This window comes from Manis javanica, chromosome X (genome assembly GCF_040802235.1).
Source record: "Manis javanica isolate MJ-LG chromosome X, MJ_LKY, whole genome shotgun sequence".
Taxonomy (NCBI): Eukaryota; Metazoa; Chordata; class Mammalia; order Pholidota; family Manidae; genus Manis; species Manis javanica.
The window spans coordinates 82,291,465-82,311,550 of record NC_133174.1 but is presented as its reverse complement, the minus strand read 5'-3'; the positions used below and the strand labels follow the sequence as shown (position 1 = coordinate 82,311,550).

General features: G+C 36.3%; 1 long non-coding RNA gene across 1 annotated transcript in view; it reads left to right on the top strand.

Annotated features, from left to right (window-relative positions):
• Positions 1-19,756, top strand: part of LOC108392970 (uncharacterized) — a 34,505-nt gene extending 14,749 nt beyond the window's left edge. The window contains exon 4 of the long non-coding RNA XR_001852153.2: positions 18,996-19,756. This is a non-coding gene — a long non-coding RNA (uncharacterized lncRNA). The remainder of the gene's footprint in view (positions 1-18,995) is intronic.
• Positions 19,757-20,086: the final 330 nt, after the last annotated feature.

The following is a 20,086-nucleotide window of genomic DNA, read 5'->3' as shown; positions in this document are numbered from 1 at the left end:
ATCATAATTTGCAGACTCAATTAAAGTGAATGGGATTCTTTTATGAAAATGAAGAGTAATTAGATCTTGACAGATAATAATAGCCTATGAATACCTTAATTGTTTTTGTTTGTTGTGATACTGTACATAGTGTTTTTTCAATTAAAAAATGGATACTTGTACAAGAGAAAGCCACTTGAAATTTGTTAGTTAAAATGTAGCATTTGTTAGTTAAAATATGATTAAATCTTGAAGTTTTTCCTCTTTGATAAGTTCCTTTAAGTAAAGTATATGTGTTCAGAGGTATGGCTGAAGATCTATTAGCTAATAATGATGAACAAGTGTGCTGCCCACGTATGCATGTGATCCTGCTTTCTCCTTTTCTTTTTAAATAGCAACTGTGATGGGTTTCCTTTATGATCAAAAAATAGACATTCGTTAGAGGGCTGGTTATGTCAAAGGGTGTAGTGTAGGTGGAAACAAAATATTTTTTCTGTATAAAATTAACTGACCTATATGTGACTCAAATCCATGGCCTTGGACTCATTAGCACAATGCTCTAACTAATTAAACTAATGAATCCCAAAATAAGGACAAATCCTAAGTTTGAAAGAATAAGGTTCTTCTTTAACTTGGCTTGTTAAAATGGATGCAGACTATTAAGCAAGGATGCCAAAAATGTTCTAACACTTCCTGAAATCACAATTACAACAGGTAGAATGAATAATCTTTCTTTCTTTTCCTCTTGGTGCTTGTTCATACAGGCAGAAAATGTCATAAATTAGCATTCAGTACTCTACTAGCCAAGTGTTGATAATACTAATAAATGTAAAAGATGATAGGAAAACTCAAAAAATAAAGAAGATAGAGGTTACAAATGCTGGATAATGCTAAAGTATTATGTGTACATGTTCACAAGAGAATTGGAAACCTAACAAATTTAATAAGTGTTCTATCCTGAAACATTTGGGCTGAATCAGAGCACTACTATTCTCTGAACCATGCACCACCAAATCTAGTATTGGGGGATCACCAACTCTAAACTGGGGAATTAGTTTTGGTTATTCGTTATTTTGGTCATCCTAGTACCCAGCTTTAAAGGACTGAAGTTTGCTTATTAAACTACCATAAGGATTCATTCAGACAACAATATTACCCTTGCCAAATACTTATTAGCTAAATGATACATTTACTTAGGATGGCATTTTCTGAAGCATGTTACTTGGATTTGTAATTAATATTAGCTTTAAAGGCTCTGAGATGTACTCCAGCAAAGAAATAGGTTCAGCACTTTCTAACCCATAATTTCCCAAAATTAATTGCCGGTGGAGTCTGTTTTTTTCTTTTCTTTTTATCAAATGGCATTTATTATTGTTCTGTTAAACCCACTTTGAGAAATGGTGACTTATAAAGTACTTATATTCCTAATGAGAAAGCATATGAAAGAAGAGATGAAAATTACTTGTATAATGATGAAATATCACAGTAGTGAAACTGAGGCCCAATTATGTTTGGAATTAATTATTTGTCTCTAAATTTTAAATGTTCATATTTCAGCGTGGAAAATTATACAATATTTTGAATAATTAAAATAAAATTAATAGATTTAATTAAAAGTAGCAATTCTTTAAGTTCTTGGCATTTAAACTAGAGTGTTTTTACTATATATCAAAACATTCATGAGCACAAGAGAAGCAGTATCAGTTACTTGGTCAAAGTACAATTTCTGCTAAATTACATTCTGCCTAATTAGAAGTCCCCTTGTAACATCCATTATAAGTAGTTTGCTTTCATTTCCTGCTTCAAACCTCTGTTACCTTGTCTTAATTTTACTTTGTTGCCAAGTAGCACCCCTGAGACGACTGAAACATTGGCTTGAAAAGTGACTTTAGATGATGGTCACAGTATAAGTGAAACTCACTTTAGTTAATTATAATTTCTTTGTTAATTTTCTTTTGCTTTGTCTCATTGAGATATTAACTTCTTTTTACAGCTATGAAAGAAAACTCACATGTACATAATTCAGCAGGCCAAGTCAATGATTTCTAATATCGACCTATTTCACATTATAGATTATTGACATGCTAGGGGATTATGGTATGACATATCAATTTTGGCTCTCTATAGTCAACCGTGGACACTGTAGCCACACATTTAAATTACTGTTTCTTTTGGCTAAGATTAAAAGTAGTGTTCAACATAGGAGATATTAATAAGTCAAATACTTATTTTTACTGTTTTTATTAAACTATCAAAAGGAACTAATGCACTTAATAGATCAATGACATTTGCGATTACATTCTGTTCACCAAAGTTATTTTTGAAAAATAATGAAGAAATTTATAGTACTAACTTTGACATTTCTATTTGTATTCTTGTTTAAACCCATCAGACATACTCTTTTCTAAAATTAACCTGACTCAGATATACATATAGACTTTCCATTAGTTTTAAAATTGTGTTTCGAATTGGATAGCAGGATATTCCCTCACAGCTGTAAATGGTTGCTCCTGTGGTAAACTTTATCATCAGTTTAAGACAAATGCATGTCCTCTTTCAAGTTGAGTTCTGTATTCATGAGGAATATGTGCTGGGTGCCCAGGGGGCGCTTATTCATTAATTACATACCTTGTTGGAATAATGGCACCACCTATTTTTAGCTTACTTATAACCAACTATTTTTGATACCCTTTTTAGAAAAGCACTATAATGCCATATAATTCCATGGTCACAAACTTATCAATTGGAAAGAAAGAAAATACTGCGTTCAGAAATGTGTCAGTCTAATAGAGTCTGTGTCTTTCTATAAATTCAATAACATCAGAAGGGTTTTGACTTTTCTTGGTGCGTGTTTATTATGGAATCCATCAGTACTGCTATACAAATTTCACAATCATTTTTGGAACTGGTAATATCTACTTTGTATGATGAGAACAATAGATGTGGTTGCTTTATAATGATGTTTTAAGTGAAAAAATAATCTTCTTTAATCTCTAACCAGTAAAGGAGAAATAGTAAGTACATTTATGACAACAAATTTCATTTCATAACTGGAAAGACATTGTTGCTTTTTAGAGTAGGTAAATCAAAAGATAAACAACACAGAATTTTTTAAAGTTTCTATAAAAATGTTGAATTTACTTCCTACATTTTTCCTTGATAATACAAAATTTTCTATATAAAAAGCAGAGAATAGATCTTTTCAGCTGTCACAATTTTAAACATATGTTTGAAACTGGAAGGCATATTAAGGATCATCTGCTACAGACATTTTCACATTCAGAGTCCTAGGGTTTCATGGAGATTCCTTATATGCTAAAGTATGGGGTGCAATAAGGAGGCTGGGTGGGCAAGGCTCTGGGTCATCCTCAGAATTGCCTTGTTTTTTTCTGACATATATGTGGGGTTCCACTTAATATTTTGTATGAAGTCAAATTTCTGCTGTTAAAAAATGAAGAATACCTTTTACAAGATAAATCACTGATCTAGGCCATCATTTTCATTTTACAGTTGAGAAAACTGAGGCTCTGTGGATTTAAATAACTTATTCATAAGCATGCCTATTTACTGAGTGGAAGAATAAATTGTTCATCAAAGTAACTTGCCAGGATATATATTTATTATTCCTTAAATTTATATGTGATTTTAACCTTTTCAAAGCAGCTTCATGTCTGTTACTTGATTTGACCCTCAGAAAATAACACTATTAAGTGGTTATAGAAAGCCTTAGCTGAATTTTAGAGATGAGGAGATGAGGTTGAAACATGAAATCACCAGGGTTACATCACATTATTGGTTGACTTAGAATAGTATGTTCTCTTGACTCTCAGGAGGAGCTTTGCCTGGATCACAGTTAGTTCTTATAGCTTGCCTAGAAAGTGGCAGTTTATACAGATGTGGCACATGCGCTTGACAAAATGTTTATCGAAAGTCCATAAAGCTATCACTACAGGCTTTCAGAACTCACTGAGATCTTTAAAAAATGTAGGACTGCATTCCCGTTTTGCTGATGAAGAAACTGAAACTCAAGCTTAATAAAAGGACTTACAGTTAGAGGCAGGGCTTGAATTAAAATCTACATATCCTAAATTCAAGTCAGTTTTTCCTAATGAACTGTATTGCATCTTAATTTATAAACATATGCTAAGTACTGAAAATATACATTCTTGCCAGAGTTCTAGCACCCTTGTCTTTAATCATCTAGCTCCTCTGTCTTAGAATGTCAAAAGACCTTGCTGCTCTAGAATGACAAACCCTCTAAGATGAGTGTGATAAACCCTTTAATGATTGGCAATGACCCTAAGGAATAAAGGAATGTTCATTTGTAAGGAGGGATTATGGTTATCTAACAATTACACAGAAAAAGTAGTTTCCTTGGTCAATTACTGTGAGAACTTGCAAATGAAGAAGTTCATACTCACTTTTATATCCAGTAGAGAGACTCACATCTCCATGTTTCCTGAATGAGGTCACAACTCACTAGAAGTTTAACACCCTTGAAAGTTAAAAAAAGTTACTTTTAGTTCCTAGACAGTTCAGACTCAAGGATTGTGCTTATTTTAACAATTGTTTTTCTAAATCTCTACAGATCTATTAAAAGCATTTTTCATAGTTACTTTTCTATAAGCACTCCATTTCTACTATTTAAAAAATTTTTTTTATTAAGGTATGATTGATATAAACTCTTATGAAGGTTTCACATGAAAAAAACAATATGGTTACTACATTTACCCATACTATCAAGTACCCACCCATATCCCAATGCAGTCACTGTCCATCAGTGCAGCAAGTTGCCAGAGATCCACTATGTGCCTTCTCTGTGATACAGTTCTCCCCGTGATCCCCCACACCATGTGTACTAAACATATTACTCCTCAGTCTCCTTCTCCCTCCCACCCCACCTGCCCTCCCACACCCTCCCCTTTGGTAACCACTAGGTCATTCTTGGAGTCTCTGAATCTGCTGCCATTTTGTTCCTTCAGTTTTGCTTCATTGTTATACTCCACAGATGAGGGAAATCATTTGGCATTTGTCTTTCTCCACCTGGCTTATTTCACTGAGCATCATATCCCCCAGGTCGATCCATGTTGTTGCAAATGGTAGGATTTGTTTCTTTCTTATGGCTGAATAGTATTCCATTGCATATATATACCACCTCTTTTTTATCCATTCATTTACTGATGGTTGCTTAGGTTGCTTCCATATCTTGGCTATTATAAAAAGTGCTGTGATGAACATAGGGATGCATATGTCTCTTTGAATCTGAGAAGTTGTATTCTTTGGGTATATTCTAAGAAGTGGGATTCCGGGGTCAAATGGTATTTCTATTTTTACTTTTTTGAGGAACCTCCATATTGCTTCCACAATGGTTGAACTAGCTTACATTCCCACCAGCAGTGTAGGAGGGTTCCCCTTTCTCCACATCCTCGCCAACATTTGTTGTTGTTTGTCTTTTTGGATGGTAGCCATCCTTACTGGTGTGAGATGATATCTCATTGTGGTTTTAATTTGCATTTCTCTGATGACAAGCGATGTGGAGCATCTTTTCATGTGTCTGTTGGCCATCTGAACTTCTTCTTTGGAGAACTGTCTCTTCATTTCCTCTGCCCATTTGTTAACTGGGTTATTTGCTTTTTAGGTATTGAGGTGGGTAAGTTTTTTATATATTTTGGATGTTAACCCCTTGTCGGATATGTCATTTACAAATATATTCTCCCATACTGTAGGATGCCTTTTTGTTTTGTTGATGATGTCCTATGCCGTACAAAAACTTTCTAGTTTGATGTAGTCCCATGAGTTCATTTTTGCTTTTCTTTCCCATTTTCAAGGAGATGTGCTCAGGAAGAAGTTGCTCATGCTTATATTCAGGAGATGTTTGCCTATGTTGTCTTCTAAGAGTTTTATGGTTTCATGACATACATTCAAGTTTTTAATCCATTTCGAGCTTACTTTTGTGTATGGGGTTAAACAATAATCCAGTTTCATTCTCTTGCATGTAGCTGTCCAGTTTTGCCAACACCAGATGTTGAAGAGGCTGTCATTTCCCCAATGTATATCCAAAACTCCTTTATCATATATTAATTGACCATATATGGTTGGGTTTATATCAGGGCTCTCTAGTCTGTTCCATTGGTCTATGGGTCTGTTCTTATGCCAGTACCAAATTGTCTTGATTACTGTGGCTTTGTAGTAGAGCTTGAAGTTGGGGAGCATAATTCCCCCTGCTTTATTCTTCCTTCTCAAGAGTGCTTTGGCTATTCAAGGTCTTTTGTGGTTCCATATGAATTTTAGGATGATTTTCTCTAGTTCATTGAAGAATGCTGTTGGTATTTTGATAGGAATTGCATTGAATCTATAGATTGCTTTAGGCAAGATGGCCATTTTGACAATATTAATTCTTTCTATCCATGCGCATGGGATGTGTTTCCATTTATTGGTATCTTCTTTAATTTCTCTCATGAGTGTCTTGTAGTTTTCAGGGTATATGTCTTTCACTTCCTTGGTTAGATTTATTCCTAGGTATATTATTCTTTTTGAAGCAATTCTGAATGGAATTGTTTTCCTGATTTCTCTCTCTGCTAGTTCATTGTTAGTGTATAGGAATGCCACAGATTTCTGTGTATTAATTTTGCACCCTGCAACTTTGCTGAATTCTGATATTAGATCTAGTAGTTTTGGAGTGGGTTCTTTAGGGTTTTTTATGTACAGTATCATGTCATCTGCAAACAGGGAAAGTTTAACTTCTTCCTTGCCAATCTGGATGCCTATTATTTCTTTATGTTGTCTGATGGCAGTGGCTAGGACTTCCAGTACTCTGTTGAATCGAAGTGGGGAGAGTGGGCATCCTTGTCTTGTTCCTGGTTTTAAAGGAAAAGCTTTCAGCTACTTGCTGTTAAGTATAATGTTGGCTGTGGGTTTGTCGTATATGGCCTTTATTACATTGAGGTACTTGCCCTCTATACCCATTTTGGTGAGAGTTTTTATCATGAATGGATGTTGAATTTTGTCAAATGCATTTTCAGCATCTATGGAGATGATTATGTGGCTTTTGTCCTTTTTGTTGATGTGGTGGATGATGTTGATGGATTTTCGAATGTTGTATCATCCTTGCATCCCTGGCATAAATCTTACTTGATCATGATGGATGATCTTTTTGATGTATTTCTTTACTATTTTTTTAATAGTTTTTTATTTTGGTATCATTAATCTATAATTACATGAAGAAGATTATGTTTACTAGGCTCTTCCCTTCACCAAGTCCCCCGAACAAACCCCATTACAGTCAGTGTCCATCAGTGTAGTAAGATGCTGCAGAATTCCTAATCATTTTCTGTGTTGTACAGCCCTCCCCGTGCTCCACCCTAAATTACACATGCTAATCATAAAGCCCCCTTTCTTTTTCCCCGCCCTTATCCCTCCCTTCCCACTGGTCCTCCTCAGTCCCTTTCCCTTTGGTAACTGTTAGTCCATTTTCGATTTCTGTGATTGTGCTACTGTTTTGTTCCTTCAGTTTTCCTTTGTTCTTATACTCCACATATGAGTGAAATCATTTGGTACTTGTCTCTCTCTGCCTGGCTTATTTCACTGAGCATAATTCCCGCTAGCTCCATCCATGTTGTTGCAAATGGTGGGATTTGTTTTCTTCTTATGGCTGAATAATATTCCATTGTGTATATGTACGACATCTTCTTTATCCATTCATCTACTGATGAACACTTAGGTTGCTTACATTTCTTGGCTATTGTAAATAGTGCTGCAATAAACATAGGGGTGCATCTGTCTTTTTCAAACTGGGCTGCTGCATTCTTAGGGTAAATTTCTAGAAGTGGAATTCCTTGGTCAAATGGTATTTCTATTTTGAGCATTTTGAGGAATCTTCATACTGCTTTCCACAATGGGTGAATTAATTTACATTCCTACCAGCAGTGTAGGAGGGTTCCCCTTTCTCCACAACCTCACCAACATTTATTGTTGTTTGTCGTTTGGATCGTGGCGAGCCTTACTGGTGTGAGGTGATATCTCATTGTGATTTTAATTTGCATTTCTCTGATGATTAGCAATGTGGAGCATCTTTTCTTGTGTTTGTTGGCCATCTGAATTTCTTCTTTAGAGAACTGTCTATTCAGCTCCTCTACCCATTTTTAATTGGATTATTTGCTTTTTGTTTGTTGAGGTGCATGAGCTCTTTATATGTTTTGGATGTGCCCTTTATCGGATCTATCATTTATAAATATATTCTCCCATACTGTAGGATACATTTTTATTCTATTGATGGTGTCCTTTGCTTTACAGAAGCTTTTCACCTTGATATAGTTCCACTTGCTCATTTTTGCTTTTGTTTCCCTTGCTCAGGGAGATATGTTCATGAAGAAGTCACTCATGTTTATGTCTAAGAGATTTTTGCCTATGTTTCCTTCTAAGAGTTTTATAGTTTCATGACTTACATTCAGGTCTTTGATCCATTTCAAATTTACTTTTGTGTATGGGGTTAGACAGTGATCCAGTTTCATTCTCTAACATGTAGCTGTCCAGTTTTGCCAGCACCATGTGTTGAAGAGACTATCATTTCCCCTTTGTATGTCCATGGCTCCTTTATCATATATTAATTGACCATATATGTTTGGGTTAATGTTTGGATCCTCTATTCTTTTCCACTGGTCTGTGGCTATGTTCTTGTGCCAATACCAAATTTTTTTATTACTGTGGCTTTGTAGTAGAGGTTGATGTTGGTGAGAGAGTTCCCCCCTCTATATTCTTCCTTCTCAGGATTGCTTTGGCTATTCAGGGTCTTTGGTGGTTCCATAAGAATTTTAGTACTATTTTTTCCAGTTCGTTGAAGAATGTTGTTGGTAATTTGATAGGGATTGCATCAAATCTGTATATTGCTTTGGGTAGGATGGCCATTTTGACGATATTAATTCTTCCTAGCAGGAGTATGGGAAGAGTTTCCATTTGTTAGTGCCCTCTTTAATTTGTCTTAAGAGTGTCTTATAGTTTTCAGGGCATATGTCTTTCACTTCCTTGGTTAGGTTTATTCCTAGGTATTTTATTCTTTTTGATGTAATTGTGAATGGAATTGTTTTCCTGATTTCTCTATTAATTCATTGTTAGTGTATAGGAAAGCCACAGATTTTTGTGTGTTAATTTTGTATCCTGAAACTTTGCTGAATTCCAATATTAGTTCTAGCAGTTTTGGAGTGGAGCCTTTAGGGTTTTTTATGTACAATATCATTTCATCTGCAAGTAGTGACAGTTTAACTTCTTCTTTGCCAGTCTGGATTCTTTGTTTTTCTCTGTTTTGTCTAATTGCCATGGCTAGGACCTCCAGTACTATGTTGAATAACAGTGGGGAGAGTGGGCATCCCTGTCTTGTGCCCAATTTCAGAGGAAAAGCTTTCAGCTTCTCACTATTCAGTATGATGTTGGCTGTGGGTTTATCACATATGGCCTTCATTATGTTGAGTTACTTTCCCTCTATACCCATTTTGTTGAGAGTTTTTTTCATGAATGGATGTTGAATTTTGTTGAATGCTTTTTCAGCATCTATGGAGATGATCATGTGGTGTTTGTCCTTCTTTTTGTTGATATGGTGGATGATGTTAATGGATTTTTGAATGTTGTGCCATACTTGCATCCCTGGGATGAATCCCACTTGGTCATGGTGTATGATCTTTTTGATGTAGTTTTGAATTCATTTTGCTAATGTTTTGTTGAGTATTTTTGCATCTACATTCATCAGGGATATTGGTCTGCAGTTTTCTTTTTTGGTGGGGTCTTTGCCTATTTTTGGTATTAGTGTGATGTTGGCTTCATAGAATGAGTTTGGGAGTATTCCCTCCTCTTCTATTTTTTGGAAAACTTTATGGAGAATGGGTATTATATCTTCTCTGTATGTCTGATAAAATTCCGAGGTAAATCCATCTGGCCTGGAGATTTTGTTATTGGGTAGTTTTTTGTTTACCGCTTCAATTCCTTTGCAGGTAATTGGTTTGTTTAGATTTTCTGTTTCTTTGTGGGTCAGTCTTGGAAGGTTGTATTTTTTTAGGAAGTTGTCCATTTATTTTAGGTTTCCAGCTTGTTAGTATATAGGTTTTCATAATATTCTCTATTAATTCTTTGTATTTCTACGGGGTCCATTGTGATTTTTCCTTTCTCGTTTCTGATTCTGTGGATGTGTGTTGATTCTCTTTTTCTTTTAATAAGTCTGTCTAGAGGCTTATCTATTTTGTTTATTTTCTCAAAGAACCAGCTCTTGGTTTCATTGATTTTATCTATTGTTTTATTCTCCTCAATTATATTTATTTCTTCTCTGATCTTTGTTATGTCTGTCCTTCTGCTGAGTTTAGGCCTCATTTGTTTTTCTGTTTCCAATTTCGATAATTGTGGCATTAGACTATTCATTTGGGATTGTTCTTCCTTCTTTAAATATGGCTGGATTGCTATATACTTTCCTCTGAAGACTGCTTTCATTGCATCCCACAGAAGTTGGGGCTTTGTGTTGTTGTTGTCATTTGTTTCCATATATTTCTTAATTTCTATTTTAATTTGGTTATTGATCCATTGATTATTTTGGAGCATGTTGTTCAGCCTCCATGTGTTTGTGAGCCTTTCTGCTTTCTTTGTACAATTAATTTCTAGTTTTATGCCTTTGTGTTCTGAAAAGTTGGTTGGTTGTATTTCAATCTTTTGTAATTTATTGAGGCTCTTTTTGTGGCCCAGTATGTGGTCTATTCTGGAGAATGTTCCATGTGCACTTGAAAGGAATGTGTACCCTGTTGCTTTTGGAGATAGAGTTGTGTAGATGTCTATTAGGTCCATCTGTTCTAGTGTGTTGCTCAGTTCTTCTGTGTGCTTACTTATTTTCTCTCTGGTGTATCTATCCTTTGGAGTGAGTGGTGTGTTGCAGTCTCCTGAAATGAGGGCATTGCCTTCTATTTCCTCCTTTAATTCTGTTAGTATTTGTTTCATGTATGCTTGTGCTCCTGTGTTGGGCACATATATATTTATAATGGTTAAAACCCCTTGTTTGACTGACCCCCTTATCATTATGTAATGTCCTTCTTTATCTCTCGTTACTTTTTTTTTTTTTTGGAGTGTATTTTGTCTGATACTAGTGCTGCAACACTTGCTTTTTTCTCCTTGTTGTTTGCATGAAATATATTTTTCCATCCCCTGACTTTTAGTCTGTGCATGTCTTTGGGTTTGAGGTGAGTCTCTTGTAGGTAGCATATGGATGGTTCTTGCTTTTTTATCCATTCTATTACTCTGTGTCTTTTGATTGGTGCATTCAGTCCATTTACATTCAGGGTGATTATTGAAAAATATGTACTTATTGCCATTGGAGGCTTTAGATTCGTAGTTAACAAAATTTCAAGCTTAGCTTCTTTACTATCTTACTGTCTAACTTAACTCGCTTATTGAGCTATTATAAACACTGTCTGATGATTCTTAATTTCTCTCCCTTCTTATTCCTCCTCCTCCATTCTTTATATGTTGGGTGTTTTATTCTCTACTCTTTTGTGTTTTCTTTGACTGCTTTTGTGGGTAGTTGATTTTATTTTTCGCATTTAGTTAGTATTTGGTTGGTCTGCTTTCTTTGCTGTTATTTTATTTTTTCTGGTGACATCTTTTTAGCCTTAGGAGTGCTCCCATCTAGAGCAGTCCCTCTAATGTACCCTGTAGAGGTGGTTTGTGGGAGGCAAATTCCCTCAACTTTTGCTTGTCTGGGAATTGTTTAATCCCTCCTTCATATTTAAATGATAATCGTGCTGGATATAGTATTCTTGTTTCTAGGCCCTTCTGTTTCATTGCATTCAATATATCATGCTTTTCTCTTCTGGCCTGTAAGGTTTCTGTTGAGAAGTCTGATGGTAGCATGATGGGTTTTCCTTTGTCAGTGTCCTATTTCTTCTCTCCACCTTCCTTTAAAATTCTGTCCTTGTCCTTGAGCTTTGCCATTTTAATTATTATGTGTCTTGGTGTTGTCCTCCTTGGGTCCCTTCTATTGGGGGTTGTGTGTATTCCTGTGGTCTGAGCAACTATTTCCTCCCCCAGGTTGGGGAAATTTTCAGCATTTCTTTAAATACATTTTCTATCCCTTTTTCTCTTTCTTCTTCTTCTGGTACCCTTATAAAGCAGATATTGCTCATTTTCGATTGGTCACACAGTTCTCCTAATGTTGTTTCAATCCTGGAGATCTTTTTATCTCTGTGCATCAGCTTCTATGCATTCTTGTTCTCTGGTTTCTAATCTGTCAATGGCCTCTTGCATCTCATCCGTTCTGCTTTTAAATCCTTGTAGAGATTGTTTTATTTTTGTATTCTCACTCCTTAGCTCTTGCATATTTCTCTGCAAGTCCATCAAAATGGTTATGACCTTACTTTTAAATTCTTTTTCAGGAAGATTCTTTAGGTCTATTTCCCCAGATTCCTTTTCAGGGGAGACTGTCTGGGTTAATCTGTTCTGTATCGAATTCTTCTGCCTTTTCATGGCAATAGAGATAGTCGTGGGTAGTTTGCATGTGTCAGCTGGAAGAACGTCCCTTCTTGCTAGTTTGTTGTCTTCCTCTCCTGGGAGAACTGCGACCTCTAGAACTTTGTGGGCAGCTGCACGCAGATGGGGTCTCTGATTCTTGCCCAGCAGCTGTGAAGAAACTTCCGCGCGTGGTTGCTGTGCGCATGGCCTCTGCCGCTATGGCGAGGTCGTGCCGGAGGGGGTGTGGGTGGGAGGCTGTTTATCTCCATGAGGCGCCTCGGAACTGCGCTGCTGCCCAGGTGGTTAGGGTGCCTGGAGTTCCCCGTGTTCCCAGCTGCTCAGCTGATTGTTCTGGGATGCCTCTGTCCAGCTGTGGGGTCCCTGTCCCTTTAATACCTTTAAAAAGCACTCGCTTCTCTTTGTCCCAGGGGTACTGGCTGCAGGGACCTGCTCGCAGATTTTACTTTCCTGTTTTCCTAGTATCCAGCACCCCACTCACTGTGTGTCTGTGCTCTGCTGCAAATGGCTAGGGCTGGGTATTTAGCAGTCCTGAGCCCCCTCTCCCTCCCAGCTCTGATTCCTCTCCTCCCAACTGGTGAGCTGGTTTTCATGGTGTGCTTGGGTCCAGCCAGGCCGCGGCTTGTATCTTACCCCCTTTGCGAGGCGTTGGTTGGGTTCTCGCAGGTGTAGATGTAGTCTGGCTGTTGTCGTGTATCTTCTGGTCTCTCTTTTCGGAATAGTTGTATTTGTTGTATTTTCAAAAATATATATGGTTTTGGGAGATTTCCACTGTTCTACTCACGCCGCCATCTTGGTTCCCTTTTTGATGTATTTTGAATTCAGTTTGCTAATATTTTGTTGAGTATTTTTGCATCTATGTTCATCTGGGATATTGGTCTGTAATTTTCTTTTTTTGTGGTGTCTTTGCCAGGTTTTGGTATTAGAGTGATGCTGGCCTCATAGAATGAGTTTGGAAGTATTCCCTTCTCTTCTATTTTTTGGAAAACTTTAAGGAGAATGGGAACTATTTTTGGAAAACTTTAAGGAGAATGGGAGAAAGAAGAAACTATTAGTTCTTCACTAAATGTTTGATAAAATTCAGCGGTGAAGCCATCTTGTCCAGGAGTTTTGTTCTTAGGTAGGTTTTTGATTACCACTTCAATTTCGTTGCTGGTAATTGGTCTGTTCAGATTTTCTGTTTCTTGGTCAACCTTGGCAGGTTGTATTTTTCTAGAAAGTAGTCCATTTCTTCTAGGCTATCCAGTTTTTTAGGATATAATTTTTCATAGTCTTCTCTAATAATTTTTTGTATTTCTGTGGTGTCCTTAGTGATTTTTCCTTTCTCACTTCTAATTCTGTTTATGTGTGTAGACTCTCTTTTTTTCTTGATAAGTCTGGCTAGGGGTTTATCTATTTTGTTTATTTTCTCAGAGAACCAGCTCTTGCTTTCATTGATTCTTTCTATTGTTTTATTCTTCTTAATGTTGTTTATTTCTGCTCTCATCTTTATTATGTCCCTCCTTCTACTGACTTTGGGCCTCATTTGTTGTTCTTTTCCTAGTTTCACTAATTGTGAGTTTAGACTGCTTTATGGGATTGTTCTTCTTTCCTGAAGTAGGCCTGTATTACAATATACTTCCTTCTTAGCATGGCCTTGGATGTGTCCCACAGATTTTGTGGTGTTGAATTATTGTCATCATTTGTTTCCATATATTGCTTGATCTCTGTTTTTATTTGGTCATTGATTCATTGATTATTTAGGAGCATGTTGTGAAGCCTCCATGTGTTTGTGGGATTTTTCATTTTCTTTGCATAATTTATTTCTAGTTTCATAGCTTTATGATCTGAGAAACTGGTTGGTACAATTTCAATATATTCTAATTTACTGAGGCTCTATTTGTGGCCTAGTGTATGGTCTATTCTTGAAAGTGTTCCATGTGCACTTGAGACGAATGTGTATTCTGTTGCTTTTGGGTGTAGAGTTCTGTAGATGTCTGTTAGGTCCATCTGTTCTATTGTGTTGTTCAGTGCCTCTGTCTCCTTACTTATCTTCTGTCTGGTTGATCTGTCCTTCAGAGTGAGTGTAGTGTTGAAGTCTCCTAGAATGAATGCATGGCATTCTATTTCCCCTTTTAATTCTGTTAGTATTTGTTTCACATATATGGGTGCTCCTGTGTTGTGAGCATAGATATTTATAATAGTTATATCTTCTTGTTGGATTGACCCCTTTATCATTATGTAATGTCCTTTTTTGTCTCTTGTTACTTTCTGTGTGTTGAAGTCTATTTTGTCTCATACAAGTATTGCAACTCCTGCTTTTTTTTCTGTTAGTTGCATGAAATATCTCTTTCCATCCCTTCACTTTTAGTCTGTGTATGTCTTTGGGTTTAAAGTGAGTCTTTTGTAGGCAGCATATAGATGAGTCTTGTTTTATTATCGATTCACTGACTCTATCTCTTTTGTTTGGTGCATTCAGTCCATTTACATTTTGGGTGATTATTGATAGGTATGTACTTATTGCCATTGCAGGCTTTAGGTTCATGATTACAAAAGGTTCAAGGTTAATTTCCTCACTATCTAAGAGTCTAACTTAACTCACTTAATATGCTGTTACAAACACATTCTAACGGTTGTTTTCTTTTTCTCCTCCTTTTTCTTCCTTCTCCATTCTTTATATATTACGTATCATACTCTGTATTTTTTGTCTATCCCTTGATTGACTTTGGAGATAGTTAATTTAATTTCACAATTGCTTAGTAATTAGCTGTTCTACTTTCTTTGCTGTGATTTTATTTCCTCTGTTGACAGCTATTAAACCTTAGGGACACTTTCATCTATAGCAGTCCCTCCAAAATAGACTGTAGGGATGGTTTGTGGGAGATAAATTCTCTCAGCTTTTGCTTATCTGGAAATTGTTTAATCACTCCTTCAAACTTAAATGATAATCTTGCTGGATAAAGTAATCTTGGTTCCAGGCCCTTCTGCTTCATGGCATTAAATACATCATGCCATTCCCTTCTGGCCTGTAAGGTTTCTGCTGAAAAGTCTGATGTTAGTCTGATGGACTTTCCTTTGTATGTGATCTTATTTCTTTCTCTGGCTGCTTTTAATAGTCTGTCTTTATCCTTGATCTTTGCCAATTTTATTACTATATGTCTTGGTGTTGTCTTCCTTGGGTCCCTTGTGTTGGGAGATCTGTGGATCTCCATGGCCTGAGAGACTATCTCCTTCCCCAGACTGGGGAAGTTTTCAGCAACTACCTCCTCAAAGACACTTTCTATCCCTTTCTCTTCTTCTTCTTCTTTTGGCATCCCTATAATGTGAATATTGTTCTGTTTGGATTTGTCATTCAGTTCTCTCAATATTCTTTCATTCTTAGAGATCCTTTTTTCTCTCTGAGCCTCAGAGAAGTTTGTTTCTATTCCTCTTCTCTAGATTCTATTTCATTTATTGTCTCCTCCACTGTATCCAATCTGCTTTTAATATCCTCCATCGCGCCCTTCAGCGATTCGATCTCCGACCTGAATTCATTCCTGAGTTCTTGGATATCTTTCCGTGCCTCCATTAGCATGTTGATGATTTTTAATTTCAACTCTCTTTCAGGATGAGTCATAAGGTCCATGTCATTTAAATCTTTCTTTGGAGTTACATTAATTTTACTCTGGGCCAGGTTCCTTTGGTGTTTCATATTTGTATATGTCACCCTCTAGTGTCCAGAAGCTCTACTCTGAAGTTGCTCAGCCCTTGAAGCAATGTTGGGGGTCTCAGGGGAGCAGTATTGGTGCCTGGGGGGGAGGAAATAGCTGTTCCCTGCTTTTTGGCTCCTGTGCCTGTCTCTACTGACTTAGCCAGTGGGCCAAGTACACAGGTATAAACTTTTGTCCCAGAGCAGCCAGATATGGATGCCTGCTTTCCACAAGCAGCTGGAATCTCAGTCTGTCCAGGAATTCTGCCTGTATTAACTTTCTAACCTGGTAGTCATGTGAATATCATGAATGTACCATGAAATGTAGGTTTGTGCTCCCAGAGCAGATCTCCAGACCTAGGTATTCAGCAGTCCCAGGCCTTCTACTTCTACTCCCTCCCTGCTCCATTTCTCTTCCTCCCACCAGTGAGCTGGGGTCGGGGAAGGGCTTGGGTTCTGCCTGGCCACAGCTTTGGTACGTTACCCTGTCCCGTGAGGTCTGCTCTTTTCTCCAGGTTTATGCAGTCTGACACCGTCCTCTTTCCTGTTGCTCTCTCAGGATTAGTTGCACCAACTGTATTTTCTAATTGTATCCAGTTTTAGGAGGAAGCCTCTGTCTCTCCTCTCACACTGCCATCTTTAATCCTCATCCTCCATTTCTACTATTATGTCACCACATATGCCTTCTTAACAGTAGAGTTTCTTTCACAAATACACTTGCAAAACAAAATGTGATTTACTATATTTCAGGTAGTAACCTTAACAGTTTAATTATATACTCCTCAATTGACCATTTTCTATGTCAGAATTTGGTCAGTATGTTTTTGCCAGAAACAATGAAGAAGAAAAATATAAGTCCTCTCATGGGCTTATATTTTTCCATCTAGTTGAAAGTAAAATACAAAATTATTGAAAAATATCCATTTGAATCATTCAGTTCATTGGGGAGCAGCATGCTTTCAGTGGTGGAAATAAACTAGGTATAGAGATGTATTCCAGCTAAACAATTATGTAAAAATTTTTATCAAATACACATTAAAATTTCCAGGAAAGCAAAGATTGTAGTTTAAGAGAAGGTACATAGAGATATCTTACAAAGATAGAATCTCTTCAATAAATAGGGATGTTCAGGGCAGGAAAAGTTCTAATGAAAGAAAGGAGCCAAAGGATAGGAGCAAGAATCTTTGACTTCTAGAAGCTATAGCTCAGGTCTGCTATATATGTTTGCACAATTGTTCACAGCACAAGGGATTTACAAATGAGGCAAATGGGGGCTCAAATCCAAGCTGTGCATCCTGGAAGTTTTTTCTCTTAAAGGAAGTAGTACTGTATTAGGTAGAATTTTAAAGATCTCTGTACCCCTGAACCTTGCTCAAGACTTCCATGCTCTTGTTATTCAATCAAACAGATGTCTAGATACTATTGTAAAGGGATTTTGCAGATGTAATTAATATCCCAAATCAGTTGACCATAAATGCAAGAATCATCTGGGTGGCTCTGACACAATTAATCATGTCATCCCTTTAAAAGCAGAGAGTTTACTCCTGCTGGTCACAGAACAGATAGTAATACATACAAACTACATAGTGGATTCAACATGCCTTTGCTGACTTTGAATATGGAGAGGATCATGTGAGAAGGAATGAGGATAGCCATTAGGAGCTGAGAGCAGATTCCAGCCAACAGCCAATAATGGAGCAGGAAACTCAGTCCCACAACCAATAGGAACTGGATTTTTCCAACAGTCTGAATGTTCTTGGTAGCATTCCTGAAAACCTACACTAAATGAACACAGATCTTCCAACATTTTGGTAGAAGCCTGTGACACCATGAACAGAGAACTTAGTTGAGTCCACTTGGATTTCTGAGCTATGGAACTATGAGATAAATATGGGTTTTGTTTTACACCTCTGAGTTTGTGGTAATTTGTTATTATAGCAATAGAAAACCAATGCAGGTGCCTTTAAAATATCATATGCAGATCTTACTATACTGATGGACAGTGACTGCAATGGGGTATGGGGTCGGGACTCTATAATAAGGGTGAACGTAATAATCACATTGTTTTTCTTGTAAAACTTTCATAAGAGTATATGTCAATGATACCTTAATAAAAAAAGTTTGTAATAAAAAAAATCATATGCAGATGCTCTATGAGCTAGTGGCAGCTTCCTCTACAGCTTTATATTCCTAAATTCTTCAAAAAGTCAGAGGAATGTGTTAGGGGTGACTAGTCACATCTTTACCTTTTTGATGCTCATTCCAAGTACCATTGCTTTTAGGGGTAATTGTGACAACTATCTGTGCAACTATTAACCTGAAAAACTTAGGTTAGTGGGTTGTTTGTTCTCATACATGTTTTCTCTTTTAATTTCACTTCTCTTTTTACCTCTAATCTTTTCCACAGAACATCATTAAAAGTGACTTTGTGACAAACCCATTAATGAGGCTAATTTTTCCATAAACAGATTTATAGGTAAAACTTGCAATTATGAGTGCTGTTCTTATAACTAGCTTCCTGTTTATTGGAAAGAGGTGACAATTCATTAGGGTGTTGTTTGGACAATGCAGTGCGCTTAGAGTGAACAGAAGGAATAAGATTTGATACTTAACTTTGTAAACTAGAAATTCAAGCCTTGTAACTAAATAACCTCTCTGAAATAAGAGAGAGCAGAATTCTTGTGGTTCATCCCACAGACACTTCTCAGAAAAGTAAAACAGAAATATTGCGAAGACACTGCTGAACTATTTTCAATTATAATAAAAATGCAACTTTATCACTCTATATGGATTTAAAAAAACTACAAGGTAACTCACACTTTACATTTTAACCTCTTTTTGTGCATTTACACATTAGGTTTTCCAGTTTTCCCAAAGTGGCATAGCAGATCGACATAGAAGAAGAAAATTGGAGAAGAGTTCCAGTTAATGTTATTTATTGGAAAGTTAGCTAAAAGTTCTAGTTTTCTTAGCATCAATTTGGATGCAAGAACAAAAATCAAACCAAACCAAATAAAAATCAGTAGTGTTACATGAAATCTTATAAACAGAATTAGTTTGCTTTTTTAGTATACTTTGTTGTATTTACATTTTGTCAGAATTTGAGCTTTCAAATTTCCTGTGAAAATGCCATGATAATGAACTCCTGAAATATGAACTCCTGTGACTGGCAACATATTTAGCTTATGAGCAGTTTGTTTATTGCTTTAGAGTAAAATAGAGTACAGGTCTAAACAGTTGCCTGCCAGCTTTTATAACTTAATGTACTCTAAAGAAAAAAATTTGTCACCTAAGACTATAATCTCTAATGAAATGGATGTAAATGAAAGCTTCATATACCCTATGACTAGAATAAAATAAATTTTATTATAAACAAAGTGTTATTATAGCAAAAGCAGTAGTAGTCCTGTTATGTAGTGATGCATAGTCACTGAATCTCAGTTATAATACATCTTAAAATAGGGGTGACGATACAAAAATATTGCACTCAAGCTGGGTGGATTTAGGCAGGGTTTAAAATAACACCTTCATATTCTCTGGCTTATAAAGTGCTTACCCTGAAACTTTTACCATTCATGAATTCCTATTTAAACATCATTCCTTATTTGTGGGATTCAATAGCTAGCTTGTTCTCTGAATCAGTCTCATTTATCTATTTCATGCATTTCCATTTCATATAAACAGAAATAGAAAATGTAACATTAAAAGAAGTTGCTTTATCTCTTTAATAAGAGCTCTCTAAAAATATGATTTTGGATTATGTTTGACTTGGCTTATAAATATTGATTATTAATATGGCATGGAGAAGAAAACGATAATTCCTCTTTGTCACTATGAACACGAAATGAAAAATTCCAAAGTCATATTCTTTTATGTTTAGGTATGCCACTGTGGGGCAGTCACAACAGCTAAAATAGTAAACTGCTTTAAACAAGGTGTTCGTGAACT